Below are 13,698 nucleotides of genomic sequence, written 5' to 3' on the forward strand. Positions count from 1 at the left end.
AGCTTGGTATTGGCATAAGAACAGACCTCAGGACCAATGAAATAGAATTGAAAACCCAGAAATGAACCTACAGACCTATAGCCATCTAATCTTCGATAAGGGAGCTAAAACAATAGAATGGAAGACAGACAGCCTCTTCAGTAAATGGTGCTGGCAAAATTGGTTAACTACATGTAGAAAACTAAAGCTAGATCCTTATATATCACCCTGCACCAGAATCAACTCCAAATGGATCAAAGACCTTGAACTCAAAGCAGACACTCTGAAAACATTACAGGATGGAATAGGAGAAACCCTAGGTCTCCTTGGCTCAGGCCGAAATTTTTTGAATAGAGACCCAGAAACACAACAAATCAAAGAAAGGTTGGACAAATGGGATTGCATAAGGTTGCAGAGCTTCTGCATGGCAAAGGACATAGCTAGCAAGATCAATAGAAAGCCCACGGCTTGGGAGAAGATCTTTACTAGCCATACAACGGACAAGGGTCTAATATCTAAAATATACTTGGAACTCAAAAAATTAAACCACCACCAACAAATCCTCAAAGAAACAACTGCCTAATAAGCAAGTGGGTGAAAGACTTAAAGAGAAGCTTCCCTGAAGAAGAAAGAAGGATGGCCAATAGACACATGAAGAAATGTTCAACATCCCTAGCCATAAAAGAAATGCAAATCAAAATAACATTGAGATATCACCTCACTCCAGTTAGAACAGCAAAAATCAAGAACTCTAACAACAACAGATGCTGGAGGGGATGTGGACAGAAAGGAACCTTACTTCATTGTTGGTGGGAATGTAAACTTGTTCAACCACTTTGGAAAGCAGTATGGAGGTTCCTCAAAAGACTTCACATAGAAATCCCCTATGACCCAGCAATCCCACTTTGGGGCATTTACCCTAATGTTTACAAAAAAGACCACACTAAAGCTACCAGCACAACTATGTTTATTGCAGCATTATTTACCATAGCTAAGATATGGAACCAACCCAGATGCCCCTCAGTAGATGAATGGATCAAGAAAATGTGGTATATATACACAATGGAATTCTATGCCTCCATCAGAAAGAATGACATTGCCCCATTTGTTAGGAAATGGAAAGACTTGGAAAAAATTATATTAAGTGAAGTAAGCCAGGCCCAAAGAAACATAGGTCCCATGGTTTCCCTTATTTGCAATATCTAGTATAGGTATGAGTCAAGAGGAAAAAGTCAGATAATGTGATGTTAGGAAAACGAACCCTCAAATATGTATTTTAATGTTTTTGTTTCTTTCATGCATGTGTTTTTAACACATTTATAATATTATTTCTTTGTTGCTTTGTATGTCCCTCCCCCACAGTGTAACCCCCGCTTTCAGTATATTTGATGTCAGTATAATATGTGGAGGAGATGGGGACAAACAAGTTGTTTAAGGATTCAGGTGGACCTGTTGCAACAATGAGAAGTACAAAATGTCATGTCAAAACCAGCTTTACAATGTCGGTGTGGGGGGGGGAGGGGGGTATGATTGGGTGGGGGGGAGGGGGGACGCTGGGAAGGGAGCTGAAGGGTAAACAAAGGAGGAGGCTGCAATGTTTGGTAAGAAATGTATGCATTATCCTGCCCATGTAATTGTAACCCCTCTGTGCAGTATGTTCTCAAATAAAATAAAATAAAATTAAAAAAAAAAAAAAAGAGTCTCATGTACTTTCTTGCCCAGTCTTGCTTTGAACCTTGAATAGCTAGGAATACACATATAAACCAAAACCAATGCTCATTTTGAAACTGGCTTTCTCTTTTCCCATCATTTTTAATTTGTTGTTTTTGGTTTTTTGAAATGTGTGTCTAGGATTTCAACTTAGTGCTTAGGTGCTGTTCCAAGCTTACTGTTTAAGACTACCACTCAACTGCATGAGCCAAAGTACAGCTTGTAGCTTATTTTTGGTGGCAAATTAGATAGCTGAGTCTCATGGACTCTCCTGCCTTGGCTGGTCATGAACTGTGATCCTTAGATTTCATCCTCCTGAGTACCTGGTATAACATGTGTGAGCAACCAATGTTTGATTCATTTCAACCTCTATCACTGATAGAGGTTTTGTACTTCTATCCTCCTTTTCTTTTATTTCTTCTGTGTTTGTCCTGCAGCTTGAACTCAGGGTCTGGGTGCTGTACCAAATACTATTTCCCAGTTCTGCCAGTTGATCACAGCTCAATTCCAGGGGCTTTTTTTTTTTTTTTCTGTTTTGGTGGTTAATTAGAAATGAGTAGAGCCAGTCCAGATTCATGAGGCTGAAATCTGAGGATCAAAGTTTGTACCAGCCTGGGCAGGAAAGTCCATGATATCTCCAATTATAACCACTAAAAAGCTGAGAATAGTAGAGCCTTGAGAAAAACAGGACAAGTTCAAGCAACAGGAATCTCACACAGACATACAGACACACACACACACACACACACACACACACACACACACACACGTATCTTATGGACTTTCCTAATTGGTCTGGTCTTTAAATATTATCCTCAGATTTTAGCCTCCTGAGTAACTAGAATTACAGTTATGAGCCACCAATGATTGGTTGATTGGCTCATTGAAGCCTCGGTTATTGGTTCTTCTTCTACCCTTCTTTACATTTATTCATTTCATTTTTTTGTGTGTGATGGTCCTAGAGCTAGAACTCATGCAAGGCCTCGCCTGTTTCAGGAAGCTGAAGTCTGACCATCATGGTTCAAAGCCACCCTGAGCAGAAAGTCTAAGATCCTTACCTCCAATTAACTGCCAGAACTCTGGGAGTAGTACAGTTCCAGGCCCAGGACACGCCACAAAGAACTGTCTTCTGGGCTTTCTTGCTAAGTTTGGCCTTTACACTGGATCCCCATATTTCTGCCTCCTGAGGTTCTAGAATTACAGGCATGAGTCACCAGCTCTGGGTTGTATTTTTCTTATCATTTTTTTTTTTTTGTGATCCAGAGGCTGGATCTCTGAGGCACTCAGGGCACTGTTTTGTAGCTTTCTCACTCAAGGCTGATACTTTACAATTCCAATCACAGCTTCACTTCTGTTTTGTTGTTTGTTTGTTTTGCTGGTGATTTGATGATGAGACACCACAATCCTCAGATTTCATCTATCTTAGTTTCTAGAATTACACACATGAAACAAAAACTCATGGCTCATTTGGAAAATTTAATTGGATTTTCCAATACATTTTTTAATTTCTATTTTTTATTTCCATATGTATGCTGGGCTTTGGGCTATAAATCAGAGCCTGGGTATTGTCCCAGTACTTTATTTTTGCTGGTCATGGGGCCTGAACTCTGGGCTTGGGCACTGTCTCTCAACTCTTCAGGTTGAGGCTAGAGCCCTACCACTTGTTCCACAGTTCCACTTCTGGCTTTTTTTTTCTTATTTTTTGCTGAGGAATTGAACCCAGGGCCTCATGCATGCAAGGCAGCACTCTACCACTGAGCCAACTTCCCAGCATCGTCTCAGTACATTTTTAATACTAGCACGCTAATACGTGAGCCACAGCACAATTTGTGGATTTTTTTTAAAACTGTAGTTGGCTAATTAGAGATGAGTCCATGGACTCACCTGCCTTGGCTGGCCTTGAACACTGAGTCTCAGATGTGTGACCTTTGAGTAACTTTAATAACAAGTGTAAGCTACCTCAGTTTTGATTTTATCCTCTGAAATTGGCTTTCCCTTTTCTTCTTCTACCTTTCTTTTCATTTATTTATTTTATTCTTGTTTGTATTGGTCCCAAAGCTTGATCTCAAGATATGGGTGCTGTCCCAGAAATCAGTCTCATTTCTGCCATTGGAGCCACAGCTCAAGCTCCAGCTGTTTTTTTTCTTTTCTTTTCTTTATTTTTTTGGTGGTTCATTGGAGATGAGTCTCATGCAAAGCACTGAATACCTCATGAAGCTGAAATCTGAGGATCACAGTTTTGAAGCCAGCCTGCAAAGGAAATTCCATGATTCTCTTTATCTCCAGTTAGCTGGTAGTGATCCCACCAAAAAGCTGAGATTGATAGAACTCCAGCCTTGAGTAAAGTAGAACAAATTCAACTCCCATGACTGGCACACACAGAAAAATGACCAATGGATTTCCCTGCTTGGGCTTGCCTTTTAAGTGGTATTTTCTGACTTTAGTCCCCTATGTAGTTAATATAACATGTGTAAGCCACCAGTGATTGATTAATTTAAAACTCTGTCACTGGCTATTACTTTTCTTCTACACTTCTTTATTTCTTTTGTGGTGGTCCTTAGGCTTTAACTTGGGGCTTTGGTGTTTGTCTTTTTACGTCTTCTATATAACTTGTTTCAGTTTTGTTCTAATGTTTCATTTGTTTATGTTGCTTTTTATATCTTACATAAGTAAATTTTTGTATCTCACAAAAGTAACTTTTAGCTAGGTCCTGGTGGCTCATGCCTGTTATCTTACTCAGGAGGCTGACATCGAGGATCAGTTTGAAGCCAGCACAGGCAGAAAAATCTTGGAAATTCTTATGTCAACTGCACTACCAAATGTACTAGAAGTGAAGATATGACTGAAGTAGTAAATTGCTAGACTTGAGCAAAAAACTCAGAGCCCAGGTCTCAAGTTCAAACCCTTGGACTGGCACAAAAAGAAAACTTTCATTAGCTTATATTATACTAGGATTACTGGTGTGAGACACCAATTGGTTTTAAGAACCAATTTTTGTAGCAGCTGCCACTTTCGATGTTTTCCCTAGGAACTTTTATGTTGTTTTATTCCATGTCTTATCTTTACATTCCATTAAATGGCATTCTTATTTTTTTTTGTTTGGAGGGACATATCAATAATTCAATGACAAATCAAAAAAGGCATGTCTTGAATTTTTCTTTAATTTAAATAGGAAAGGGAAACACTGACTCTAAACCCAGCAGAGAGTGAATGACGGTGTGTTTAATGTATTCGTGAATGTGGGAGCCTGCCATTTTGGGTGCTTTGGTGGTGGGGTCATCCTGCAGCTTCACAATAAACTTCTATGATGTCACAACCTCTTTTTCCATCACAACGGATAGGTGTCAGCCACTGATCTCATCCTTATGTGGACTTAGATACACAAGGAGGAAAAAAATAATTAGAAGAAATGACTATTAACTTCAAGACCACAGCTTGATGAGTTTTCCTGACTGAATTCTGAGATTACATGAGCAGAGCAGGCTCACTTCTACACAAGGCTACTAAGCACTAAGGCTCATCTCTACATACGGCTACTAAGCACTAAGGACCAGGCACTGCTGTAGGCAACTGGAGAAACATGTGAATACAGCTATGAATGGCCTTCTCCATGCAAATTTCATGCTGAAGGAGAAAACCAGAAATCCCAATGATAATGAATCAGAAGGATGGTGATCTGGGGAGACAGCTTCACATTGAGGATGGGAGGAAGAGACATATGATCTAACAGCAGGGGACTTCATCCGTGCAACCATTGCTTTTCCAGACTGGCACCAATCTCAATCCCAGATCTCATCCTTCTGAGTAGCCAATTATAGGTGTGAAGCTCCTGCAGTGGGCTCTTTGATATCAATATCTACAACTAATGTGTGCTAAGTTTCTTGGAAGTTTCTTGAGAGGAAGGTTCAAAATTAAACATATTATGTATCCTAAACATTCATTTCATTATCTTCTAATTATTTGAATATGAGCTGTATTCCTCACTTTTTGGAAAAATCAAGACAATTTTTTTTCATTGTTCAAATCCTGGGGAGGGAAGGAAAATCACATCTTCTTTGCCAAACTAGAAAGTAATAATCATTTCAACTTACCAGTTTTTCCAAATAGTATGTCTTGTCCTTGATGGATTTTTCATCTTCAACAATGTTAGATGGATGAAATTATAAATGGGAGAAAAGCAACCACATAGTAGCAAGTTTTTATCACAATGACATATAATCTGTCCATTTTCTACTCAATGAAAACATTTACCACAAGAATTAAAAAACTTGAATAAAAACTTGGAGATTCTTACTCTTTATACAAAGTTGTTTTTTTTTGTCAGTCGTGGGGCTTGAACTCTGGGCCGAGGGGCAGTCCCTTAGCTATTCAGCTCAAGGAAAGCACTCTAGCACTTAAGCCACAGCACTACTTCTAGTTTTCTGGTGATTATTTGTAGATAAGCTTCATGTGATTTCCTGCCCAGGCTGGCTTTGAACTGCAATCTTCAGGTCCCAGCCTCCTGAGTAGATAGGAATACAGACATGAGCCACCAGCACCTAGCCAAACTTGTATTTTCTTCAGTTTTGCTGGCTTGAATGATTACCAAGGAAAAAATAGAACCTAAAATTGTTAGTTTGTGCTAAAATTTGCAATAGTTTTACCATGAAGAATAGTGAAATATTTAGAATTACATATTTTGAGAAAATGTAGCTTATTAGCTTTTATTGTTCTAAAATAATAGAATCTATCTCCTTTTTTGTAGACACTGTACTCTGAGTTCAGAACTTGTACTTGTTGACAGACACTCTATTCTGTGAGCCACATCATTCTCATTTTTAAATCAATCATCATTTAAATAATTTGAAGCTCACAAGGCATCTTTTGTTAAGATTAAGTAAAATAAGCCTAAACTCCTGCCTTTTGAGTAACAGAAGAAATCCTAATATCTAGAATATATAGTCAAAAATGAAACACCCTAAGAACAAATAATCTAATCAATAAATAGGCAAGTGAATTGACTAGATAGTTCCCCAAAACTGATGTAGGTGTCTAAAGAATACATGAAAATATTCAACACCTTTAGTAATCAAGGAAATGCAAATCAAATCTATGTTGAAGTTCATGTCTGCCTAATCAGAATGCTTATTAAAAAAGAAAACAGAAATACTTGCAAGGAGGTGGGGAAAGATACCCTACACAATGATAGCAATTAAGTGAATCGTTGCAGCCCCAACAGAAATCAGTATGGAAGTTCCACACAAGAAATCCTACATATACACCTGAAGAAATGTAAGTCAGCCTTACAGTAGAGGTATCTGCACACACATTTTTTACAGCATGATTCAAAATAATCACATTCCAGAATTGGCCCCCACAGGCAGAAAAGTGTGTAAAACTGTTATCTCCAATTAACAATTAAAAAATCTGGGAGTAGAACTGTGGACCAAGTCGCAGAGTACCAGCCTTGATGGAAGGAAGCCAATCAAGAGATTAATGTCCTAGGTTCAAGCTTCAGGACTGGCACACACACACACACACACACACACACACACACACACACACACACACACACAAACAATGCTTCCTATATTTTTTAGCCAAGTTTCTTATTCCCCTAAGATTCATACATCTATGACAGATCTAAATACAATGGGAAAGAGATATTTATAATGATAAACTTCTACTGAAGAACCCAATTTTTTTTCTTGTTTTGTTTTGTTTTTGTGGTCTTTGGACTTGAACTCATGGCCTGAGTGCTGTCCGTGTGCATTTTCCCTCAAGGTTGGTGCTCTACCACTTAGATACAGTGCTACTTCCGGGTTTGTGGTAGTTTGTTGGAGATGAAGAGTCTCAAGGACTCTGTCCTCCACACACTGATTTCTAACTGCAATTCTCAGATTTCACATTCCTGAATTGGTAGAATTAGAGGTCTGATCCACCAATGCCGGGCTAGAACCTGAGTATTTTCACCATTGCTCATTGGAAGAGTTCAATTCTTTTTCCTCCAGAACACTTGCCAAGCACAGTTCTCTCTGGATGGTAATCAAGGAAATACAGAGGCACCAGTAGCTCACACCTGTAAATCCTAGCTACTGAAAAGTCTGAGATATGAGGATAGTGGTTCAAGGCCAGCCCAGACAGGAAAATCTGGGAGACTTTTAGTCCCAATTAACCACAAAAAAAATGCCATATGTTGAGTTGTGGCTCAAGAAGTAGAGCTCTACCTTGATCAAATACCTCAGGGATAGACCTCAGACCCTGAGTTCAAGGCCCAAGACCAGTGTACATTCAAACACACACAATTTAATAACATGGTTCTCAAACCTAGCAAGGTGCCATCCTAATCCATTAATGTCATGCTTTGTTATGAAAACTGAAAAAGTCTAACCTCTGGCGTGGGCTGGTAAACAGTATCTGGATATAGTAATTAGCTCACAGCCAGTCAGACCAACCCAGACCGGAAGCAGGATTGAGGTGGTGCAGCCACATGGTCCCTACTCCCCTATTCACCCAGACTAATCAGGAGTGAGGTGACACAGGCAAGCAGCCCCCACTCACCCAGACCGGAAGACAGAGTGAGGTGACAAGGGCACCAAGCCCAGACTTATCCAGCCAGGAAGCAGTAGTGAGGTGATGCAAGGACATGGCCCCTACCCACCCAGACCAGATGAGGTGACACAGGCACCATGGCCCTTACTCCCCCACTCTTGCAGACCAGAAGCAGGAGTGAGGTGACATAGGCACGTGGCCCCCACTCACCTAGAGTGGAAGCAGGAGTGAGGTGAAACAGGCATGCAGCCCACACTCACCCAGACCAGAAGTAAGAGCGAGCTGGTGCAGGCACACGGCTCCTACCCACCCAGACCAGAAGCAGGAGTGAGGTGACACAGGCATGCGGCCCCTACTTATCTAGCCAGGAAGCAGAAGTGAGGTGATGGTCGCATGCCACACCAGAGGCATGATCCTAGCATTCCATGGCAGCTCCCTTCTCTCCCAGCCTTTGTGAAGGGCTGCTAGGTTCCATGATGCACTCCGGAGGTCAAGGGGCTGGAGCCAAGGTTGCTGCTGCCCTCCCCCAACTGTTACTGCACCTGCTGCAGCTATGGAGCAAATTTAATAAGTTCTAATTCACAGACCATATACTATGAACTATTAGTATCTTCAGGTACCATATTCCACTTGCTAGTCACTTAATTTTATAGTTGCCAATGTCTTAAGTGTTCACTGACTTGTAAATATGCTGGAATGGAAATCCTAATATCACTGATGTCTTTTAATTTCTAAGAATGATGATTTTGAAATGACCCTTTCTGAAGAGAAGAGGAGGGGACATAGACCCAACTGTTCGAGAGTGCCTTTGGGTGACACTCTATTGGCCCAAGAATGAGTCGACACAGCTGGTATCCAGTTGTTTTGTGTTAGTCTTTGGGTCATGTTGTCTGTTTGGCCTTGGAGTCTTAGGCTTCTCTTCGTAGACACAGAAGATGGGAAAGTAATTGCCAAGACTTATATAGTCAGGAGCCATTTACTTCCTGCCCTTCTGAAATGGCATCTCACTACATAGCCAAGATGGCCTTGAACTTATTTTGCTTCTGCTTCAGCCTCCCAAGTGATGGAATTACAGGCTTACCATACCATGCCCAGCTATCTCTCATGGACCATTTGAAATAGAAAAATCATGACATGTGAGCTATATCTACTAAGACACTTGTGCAAAGACCAAATAATTTACAACCCAGTTGTTAAGAATATAGACTCATATTCAACTGAATTACAAATTCAATTTTGGTTTCTTACCTGCTTTTGGTTAAATAGGTAGACACTATATCACTGAGCTTTATTCACTTGTACAGAAATGTGGATGGTGCCAGGGACAGGTAGCTCATGCCTATAATCTTACTCAAGAGGCTGAGATGTAAGGATTGTGTTTTGAATCCAGCCCGGGCAGAAAAGTCACCATTAGAATAGGAGGACAAGAGCCAAACTGATGAGCCAGATACTCTTCTGAAAAATGGTTTAATATGGTAGATTGTTTCCCACATGTCAGTTTGTCCTTCTGCTTGTAGATAGAAAATTTATAAGGCTCAGAAAAGGATTCAAGCTCTCTGTTAAACCATACTGTAGCCATTTTCATTTTTATTAAAGGAATAATCAATTTAGACATTGGTAGCTCATGCCTATAATCCTTGCTGTTTAGGAGGCTGAGATCTGAGGAACATGATTTCAGGCCAGCCCAAGCAGAAAGTCCATGAGACTTGTCTCCAATTAAGCAGTGATAAACCCAGAAGAAGAGGTATGCCTTAATAGAGTACTATTCCTAAGGAAAAAGCTTTATTTAAGCTGCCCTAAAACTTCTGGTGATATGTTGGGACATTGCCATGTACAATGCTGCTGGACCCTGCCTTCCTTTGGTGTGTTTGCCTAGAGCCTGGCTTTCACTCCTGTGGATATAGGCTGTTTAGCCCACAACCTTGGGGTGGCATGATCCGTGTATGGAATATACTGCCCAGACAAACAACTATGATGTAAGCAATGATTGACAAGGTGTTAGTCCAAAGTTACAATGGTAAGGATGTATTCTGTTTAGCTTTTTTCTTTAGTTAATTACTTTACAAAGTTTATCTGCTTATTTAATGTACTCTAGGAAATCAAAAGTTAATATTTGGGATTTTTGGCACAATTTGCAACTAGGCAAGTAAGAGCACCCATTGTCCCCAAATTCAACATTTAAAATTATTAAAACTTTGTTCAGATATTTTAGTCATCAGAAATTTGAGCCAGGGATGGGAGCTCACACTTGTAATGCTAGCCGCTGGGTCTTGACAGATACAGAGAGGATTATGATTTGATGTTAGCCCAGGAAAAACATTCAAAATATTGGATCTCAATTAATATTGAACCCAATGCATTGTGCTTCTTATTTCATCTACTCAGAAAGGGTAAAAAGAAGGATTATGGTCCATGCTGGCCTGGTCATAGACATAAAACCCTACCACAAAAATAGCTAAAGCCGAGCCGGGCGCAGGTGGCTCATGCCTGTAATCTTAGCTACGCAGGAGGCTGAAATCTGAAGATCACAGATCAAAGCCAGCCCAGGCAGCCCAGTGAGACTCATATCTCCAATAAACCACTAGAAAACCAGAAGTGGTACTGTGGCTCAAACAGTAGAGCCCTCACCTTGAGCTGAAGAACTCAGGGACAACACCCAGGCACAGAGTTCAAGTAACATAACCAACAAAAGAAAAATGAGGGCTGGGAAGGTGGTCAGTGGTAAAGCGTTTGCCTTGCATGCATGAGGCCCTGGGTTCGATTCCTCAGCACCACATAAGCAAAAAAAAAAAAAGCCAGAAGTGACGCTATGGCTCAAGTGAAGAGTTGAGGGACAGCACCCAGGCCCAGAGTTCAGGCCCCATGACTGGACCCCCTCCCCACCAAAAGAAAGAAAGAAAGAAAGAAAAATAACTAAAGCCAAAAAAAAGCAGGTGTATGGCTCATCTGGTAAAGTACCTACCTAAAGTGCATGAGGCCCTGAGTTTAAGTTCTAGGATAGAAAGGGGGAAAGGATGTGAAGGAATAGAAGAAAAGAAGGAAGAAAAGAAGGAAGGGAGGAGTTATTCTGTATCTTGTACTTGCCTAGCTATTTCATTAAGGTGGCTTCTCATTCCTTTTTTTTTTTTTTTTGGTCGGTTGTGGGGCTTGAACTCAGGTCCTGGATCCTGTCCCTGATCTTTTGTGCTCAAGGGTAGTGCTCTACCGCGTTGAGTTACATTGTCACTTACGGTTTTCAGTGATTAATTGGAAGTAAGAATCTCATAGAGTTTCCTTCCTAGGCTGGTGTTGAACCTTGATCCTCAGATCTCAGCCTTCTAACTATCTAGAATTACAGGTATGAGCCATTGGCTCTGGTCACTCATTTGTTTTCTTTCTTTTTATTTGTAAATCATGGGACTTGAACTCTGGGTGCTGTCCCTGAGCTCTTCAGCCTAAGTGAAGTGCTCTACCACTTGAGCCAGAGCCCACTTCTGGTCTTCTGGTGGTTAATTGAGGATAAGAATCTCATGAGCTTTCCTACATGGGTTGGCTTTGAACTGCAATCCTCAGATCTCAGCCTCTTGAGTAGTTAGGATTACATGTGTAAGCCACCTGCACCCAACTTCCTCATTTATTTTCTCATGGTGAGTTCAAGCTGATTTCTCTACTCCTTGTAGTTCCTAGCAACTACAAAGTAGGCCTAGAGGTACCTCATCCTTTACAGTACTCCTTAGGACCAAGTGACTGCTGAGTGCAGGAAAGCAGATGAGGCCAATATAAAATACAATACTATCTATCTATCTATCTATCTATCTATCTATCTATCTATCTATCTATCTATCTATCTATCTATCTATCTATCTATCTATCTATCTATCCATCCAGTGGAGAGAACTAACACAGTCCCCCACTACCACAAATTATGCAGTCGAATTTCCCACATTTGGGGAAATCTCAGGGGTCAGCAAATCTGGAGTGCAATAGATAAGCCTGGCCCTGGGAAAACCACCTTCGTGATCATAGTATCTCCCCTGCCAGGTAAGTAACAAGGCTGACTTGGTATTTAAAAAACTAACAAACATGTGAGAGTAGTTCACATTTGTAATCCTAGCTACTCAGAATGCTGAAATCTGAGGATTAAGCTTTAAATACTAGGTAAATTTTGCTGAATTTTTATTAAAGCTCCTTTGGTGTTTTTAATTGAAGGTTTTATTTATTTTCTTATTTTACTGTTTCTTACTGTGACTACCAAAAAGCTGAGTGACTTCCATGGCTTGTATTCCTGGATTACTTTGGAGGTGCTCTAAGACTTCATCAGAGGCCAGACTTGTTCTACTCAGTTGAGTAGCTAGCCACAACGCTGTAAGCGACAATACTTACAGTAAGCAAAATTACATAAAATTAAAAATTCAGACACACAGTTACACTAGCCATATTTCAAATAAAAATAGAATTCAAGTTTCAGTGAATGTTAGTAAAGTTTTAATGCATTCATTTTATCTGTGTCCCCTGTCACACTGCCACAGAAGAATGGAATAGTTACGGCATATCATGTGACTCCCAAGGCCTGGATGTACTTACTCTGTTCCTTTACAGAAAATGTTTGCCTGACCATGTACCCTAGTGAATATCATTATGCAGAGCTATCCTCTTTTCTATATGCTGTTATTTCTCCCTATCCTTTTCTCCCTCCCTCTCTCTTCCCTCACCCAATCCCTCCCTCTCCTTGTTTTAGGGATCAAAACTCATGCATGGTAAGCTGCTAAGCTGAATCCCAGCCCTGTGTATGATTTTGTGTTTGGTGAGGGGGTACTTTTTCAGGGCTTGAACTTTGGCCCTGGACACTATCTCAACTTTCTTCCTTCCTTCCTTCCTTCCTTCCTTCCTTCCTTCCTTCCTTCCTTTCTTCCTTCCTTCCTTCCTTCCTTTCTTCCTTCCTTCCTTCCTTCCTTCCTTCCTTCCTTCCTTCCTTCCTTCCTTCCTTCCTTCCTTCCTTCCTACCCTCCTTCCTTCCTTCCTTCCTTCCTTTCTCTCTTTCATTTTGTCAGTCATGGGGCCTGAACTCTGAAATCTGGGCCTGGTCACTGTCCCTCAGCTCTTTAGATGAAGGATAGTGCTTTACCATTTGAGCCACAGCACCACTTCTGGCTTTTTCCGACTTATGTGGTGATGAGTAATGGAACTCAGGGCCTTATGCATGCAAGACAATCACTCTACCCCTAAGCAACCTTCCCAGCCCTCATTTTATTTTAAAAATAAAATTCAAAACATGCCTTTTATGAATCCTCATTCAATTTATTGAAACATAGTATATATTCTTTAAGCTGTTTTTAAAATATTTTTAGTGTAAAAATATTGTACAGAAGGTTTACAGTTACATGAGTAAAGTAGTGGGCACATTTCCTAGCGAGCATTGTCACCTCCTCCTTTCTTTTTCCCCAAACATCCCTTCCCTCCCCACCTTCCCAACACCTCCCATCCCCGACAAATGTTGTA

At 40.6% G+C, this 13,698-nt stretch overlaps 1 non-coding gene across 1 annotated transcript; it reads right to left on the reverse strand.

Moving 5' to 3' along the window:
• Nucleotides 1-12,084: 12,084 nt before the first annotated feature.
• Nucleotides 12,085-12,248, reverse strand: LOC122100592. Its single transcript, XR_006146208.1, has one exon. It is a non-coding gene; the product is annotated as a U1 spliceosomal RNA (small nuclear RNA).
• Nucleotides 12,249-13,698: the final 1,450 nt, after the last annotated feature.

Source organism: Dipodomys spectabilis, unplaced genomic scaffold (assembly GCF_019054845.1).
Source record: "Dipodomys spectabilis isolate Male_0828 unplaced genomic scaffold, ASM1905484v1 ptg000587l, whole genome shotgun sequence".
NCBI classification, from domain to species: domain Eukaryota; kingdom Metazoa; phylum Chordata; class Mammalia; order Rodentia; family Heteromyidae; genus Dipodomys; species Dipodomys spectabilis.